Source organism: Limulus polyphemus, unplaced genomic scaffold (assembly GCF_000517525.1).
Source record: "Limulus polyphemus unplaced genomic scaffold, Limulus_polyphemus-2.1.2 Scaffold132, whole genome shotgun sequence".
Classification (NCBI taxonomy): domain Eukaryota; kingdom Metazoa; phylum Arthropoda; class Merostomata; order Xiphosura; family Limulidae; genus Limulus; species Limulus polyphemus.
The window spans coordinates 821,527-827,093 of NW_013665742.1; the positions used below are offsets into that span (position 1 = coordinate 821,527).

Below are 5,567 nucleotides of genomic sequence, written 5' to 3' on the forward strand. Positions count from 1 at the left end.
TATATATATATATATATATATATATATATATATATATATGCCTATTTGTTTATAATTCACGTTGTTGAGTTAGGCGTCTTCTCGTTTCCAGCCGCCCACCAGTGACACAGCGGTATGTCTGCGGACTTCCAACACTAGAATCCGGGTTTCGATACCCGTGGTGGGCAGAGCACAGATAGCCCACTGTGTATCTTTGTGCGTAATTACAAACAAACAAACGTTTCCAGCCACCTAGTGGTGCTGTTACTGACAAAGTAAACCTGAAGGCATTACAAAAAACGGTGTATAAACAAAGAGTTTCCAAAACAAGTTCCGAGTGTTAAAAAAGAAAACCTACCGTTTAACGAATTTCCTTTACGTCACATACACCAACATATCATACTACAAACTAAATATTATATAGTTTCGAAATTGTTTTCACCCTAAGAACACCCGTATTAGCAAATATATCTTTTGAGTTTTTTGATAATTTTTTGATTGGTCATAAAATACAGTTTCTTATTTGTATTTTCAACGAATTTCCTTTACGTCACATACACCAACATATCATACTACAAACTAAATATTATATAGTTTCTTATTTGTATTTTTTTTCAAATACAATTTCAGACTATAAAAAATTATTGACTGTTGCCCATGCTACTTCGGGGCTTACGTCAGCAATGCCGTTAGCTTGCTTTAAAGCAATCAACAACATAAACTGTCCTTACGCCTAATCCTGCTTAGCTTGAGACATTTGAACATCGTTAGTATAAACACGAGTGAAAGAAATTTTAGATTTCAAGACTCGTAACCATTTATATTTATAATTCCAGGAAGCTGTTGGTAACGCTGTGACATAAGTCACTCTAGCAGTGTCAGATAAATCTAGTATCTGATACATAAGGTTAAGTATGCTATACTAAAACAATTTTGGAGCTTAACCACAGTGTTGCAGTCCATTGCAAAAGGACCAGTTGTAACCTATCATCATCTAAACATACCAATCCTCTGTCAGTTTTCTATAGTCTATATAGTGTACGTTTCAATAGTTCCATCTCACATAAATCCATAGGTTACTTGACCGATATGTTTTCGCATAGAATAGCATAAATACTCGTTTCATTCTTCAGCTGCAGAAGGTATGCGACGGTTGAACAGGGAGTATGATTTAAAGCTTTATCCTGTTAATCCTATATCCTGTTAGCCTCGTATCCATCATGTATCTTGATCATGTTGCATATTAACGACTGTATTAATTGGATGGATTTTGCCACTGAACTTTGTATTTGTGGATTCTCGCCTGCCAAAAGTATTTTTTTTTCTGGATGGTTCTAGTACCTCATATTGATCCATATTCCTTTCTTTTCTAATGCCGTTAAATACAAGTGATATCCTCGTCATAAATTCTAAATCCTTGATCCAAGCACTCGGAAAATATTGCATCAGGAAAGGTTGCTACATACCCTTTCCAAAAGTGATCCATTTTCCGTGGCATCACACTTTCTACGTAACGCCAAACAATATCAAAATGAAGTTCTTTCCACTGAGACTTTATATCGGCTGTGGTTGACAAGTGACTTGCTGATTTACATACTGAAAATCGTTCGAACATAACGTATTCAACCTTGCGTAGCTCCTCTGTTTGGCTCTGTGATTACTAATAGTTTCTTCTTAGGCTATTTTTTTTTTCAATGGTCTTGTCTTTATATATATATATATTTTCTTGTGCACCATCTTTTTAGCCAATGGAGTGGGAGTGATTTGAGCGATGTTAATTAATTGCACTAATCAGTAATACGATGTGGATATAAAGTTTAATTAAAGTTGATTCCAGCACATATAAATAAGTATCCTGCTCGAAAAGATGAGGTTTTATTTCGTTGTTGTTGTTTTTGGTTTGAACATGTATCATGCACTTTTAGTAACCACTTCACGAAGACATGTCCTGTTTTATTTTACATTTGATGTTATAAATGTTTTAAGATTTTTTTCCCTTGGTTGAGGGTACATTTTTAATGTGCTTTTATTTTTTGAAACAAACTGTTATTTTTTTTATAAAGTACTGACATTACCTTTTGATATTTACGTTATCACATTTAGCCTCCATTCTTGTGGCTAGAAATGTATATCATAATTATAAAATTAAATTTCTGTTAAATACTTTATATCTTAACATAAGTGATAATACAAAACTTTGTGTTATAGTTAAAGTTGGTAGTGAAATAAAAACCTATATTTTTAACAATAGTGCAGGTTGTATAAGAGTCTGACAGCCTGATTTTAAAAACTCGTTTGTGGAACAGTGTCGTAGTATGTATATTTTTCAGATTGTTTGACAAGAATACTGATGATAAAAAAAAAGTCCTTGTGTACCTACGTCTTTTGTATAAATATTGTGATAGTGGTATTACTTAGATGTGTTTTAGGAAATAAAGGTTTGAACCTGGTTCTTTGTTATACACTACCTTTATTTCTTATTTCTATTATATAAGTTTTATTAGGCTGTATTAACACTGTATGATATAAATATTTTTTTTCTCCTTCTTTACCTCTCTTTGACAGCAGACCGATTATAATCAGAACCGTTGCCACTACATCAACGCAAGGTCAAATGTCAAACTTTTAATGTCCACAGAAAAAGAATGAAAGGTGTTCAGAAGATTGAATTTGTTTTCTGCTCGCACGAATAAAATGGATTGGGGAACGCACGTGAGTCTTCTCTAACCTTATCATACAACTCCAAGAGAAAAATATTTTTTACTTGAAATAACAATACGTCGCTGAGTACCAATTCAAAATGTATAGGAATATGCTCATGTGCCTGCTATTCCTGAGGGAAGTAAATGGTGAGTTTTTTAATCTTTTTTCTCGTAACGTTTTGGGTACTTAAGATATTAGAAATAGCTTGGAATTCATATTACATTGTTCTACAAATATGTTAACTGGTATTTGTATTTCTCATAATTCAGTAGTGAATAACAGCATCCTTAATGTTATTTATGAAATGCCGTAATGGAAATAGTTATTGAAACAATCGATTCACGTACAGGATTCGCAAACAAAGGAAACGGTAACTAGATGGTAAGAGTATTAACATTATCACAGGAAATACAAAAAAAGGTGCATAAGTTGTATAATTCAGTAGTATTTTGTATGAGAGTTTTTTTGCCTAACACAGAGCATTACACCTTGTTTTATGACGTCATACAGTTTATCAATGAACGACTGTGGAACCTTGTTCCATAAGTCTCGTATTCACAGCTCTCATTGCAATTAAGTTTAACCATTTGTTCACCTTTTAACATTCTTAGTTTCTATGTAATTCCATACAGTCTCGAGACTGTTGCTATGTGTAACCCAAGACATGTTTGTGAGTGTTTCACAGGGCTATTTAAACTCGTATCGTTTCACTATATATGTGTTGTATGCTTGGGGTCATTGTCTTGTTGAAAAATGAATTTCTCCCCTCCCCCTCCGCCAATAACTGATAAAGAATGCACTGGTTTGCAGTCGAGAATCCATCACTTTTGTCCAGACACTTTTAGCTGACATGCAGTCCTAAATCTGTACTGATCACCCCACCCCATGTTTCCCGTGGACATTGTACACTGACTACGATAGCGTCATTGCTGAATAATTGAGCCAATGATAGTAGTTAAATATCTCAAGATTTCTCCATTCCACTGTTTGTGGTGTGATGCTCATTTTAATCTTTTGGTTTGATTAAATTTTTCGAGAGCAGCTACACGTCTATTCAGACCGTTTGACATTAATGGGTACATTATTGTTCTGTAGGTAATACCCATAACTCTATTCACTGAATGGTGATTTGCTAAATATATACTCTACGTTTGTCTGTGTTCTGAAAAACACAACCCGAGATACTTAACGTCACCAGTTTTGTGTATTCTCTTCAGTCTTCCATACGGCTCTTACAAAAACATGGAGTCTTGTGGTAATTTTTCGGGAGGAGTTTTCTTGACCAGCTAAAATATGCTTAGCTTGCGATATTTCAATCTGGATTCACTGTAGTACTACTGAACGCTTATAGGCTTTGTAATCATAAGGCACTTTATGATATGTAGGACGTCAGCCAACCACCGTGTAAACTATCAAAACGTGACTACTTAATGTTTCATTTTTTATATATATTAGAGAGGAAGGAATCATATTACATTTATATTTTATACCTACATGCTTTACTGTCTACGTAAATTATTTTCCAATACTATACATACACATAAATTAAATAATCATATCTAATAGCTTTTATCTATTTATTTCTTTATATACGTAAAGGAAATGTCTCTAATGGATGATGAGTTTCAGAAATTTGATAACAATAAATTCGCCAAGTAAATAATAAAAAAAAAACAACTGTATTTGGTCGATTCCGGATAATAACTTGTAACATTGAATGTTTCATTAACTGGAAGTTTTTATTAATAATTTGCTTACATTCAAAACTCGGTGTCAGTCGTATTTTGTTCAACATAAATTACAAATATGTTTGAGAATTTCTTTGATAATATGGTAAACCAATACCAATTATTAAGAGATTTTAGCTTATTGACTATAATAAACTCTTTGATCCAAGAATATTTGTAATTTCTACCATTTCAGTATAGCTGAAAAGGAAGCATATTCCTCAATGTTAAAGTGTCATTCATCTTTAATTATGTTCATCAACCATTCTAATCCTAATTTATTGAAATTCTTAAACGTTATTTTTTGTGTCATAGATTTCATTGAGTTTAGTAAGGCTAGAGCAAGATCAATGTTGCTTTGCACTAATATAAATAACCAAAGTGTTTTTATTTTATTTTTATAAACTAATTGAAATAAGGCTTACTTTTTGTTGTTGTTTGCATTGAGTACCTGTAAACATCAGGCATCAATCTTAATGTTGTTTTTTAGTTTTAATGCTATATATCTTTTTATACTGTGTGAATTTATTTCATTATATTGTGATTTAAAGTTGTTGTTTTATTCTATTTTCTTACTTTCGATTTCCATAGTAACTAGAGATGTGCTACGTTCAAAAATTCAGAATTTCTAACTCTTTCCTAAGTAAATATTTAACTCTCTCCTGAGTAAAGGACTTTTCATTGAAACGTTTTAGCAAGTTGCTAGAATAAAGTTTATTTCTTGCGTGGCTCGGAAGTTTGATGTAAGAGCTAGTTCACGTGGTTCGGAAGTTTGATGTAAGAGCTAGTTCACGTGATTCGGAAGTTTGATGTAAGAGCTAGTTCACGTGGTTCGGAAGTTTGATGTAAGAGCTAGTTCACGTGGTTCGGAAGTTTGATGTAAGAGCTAGTTCACGTGGTTCGGAAGTTTGATGTAAGAGCTAGTTCACGTGGTTCGGAAGTTTTATGTAAGAGCTAGTTCACGTGGTTCGGAAGTTTTATGTAAGAGCTAGTTCACGTGGTTCGGAAGTTTGATGTAAGAGCTGGTTCACGTGGCTCGGAAGTTTGATGTAAGAGCTGGTTCTCGTGGCTCGGAAGTTTGATGTAAGAGCTGGTTCACGTGGCTCGGAAGTTTGATGTAAGAGCTGGTTCACCTAGCTCGGAAGTTTGATGTAAGAG

General features: G+C 33.5%; 1 protein-coding gene across 5 annotated transcripts in view; it reads left to right on the plus strand.

The window, feature by feature from the left end:
- Positions 1–5,567, plus strand: part of LOC106473645 (kin of IRRE-like protein 3) — a 345,725-nt gene that overhangs the window by 105,096 nt on the left and 235,062 nt on the right. For 3 of the 5 annotated variants that reach the window (XR_002614039.1, XR_002614036.1, XR_002614035.1), the window contains one exon: positions 2,545–2,828. The gene's annotated coding sequence lies outside the window, so the exon portion shown is untranslated. The remainder of the gene's footprint in view (positions 1–2,544; positions 2,829–5,567) is intronic. The other 2 variants (XR_002614037.1, XR_002614038.1) reach the window with 1 other exon arrangement.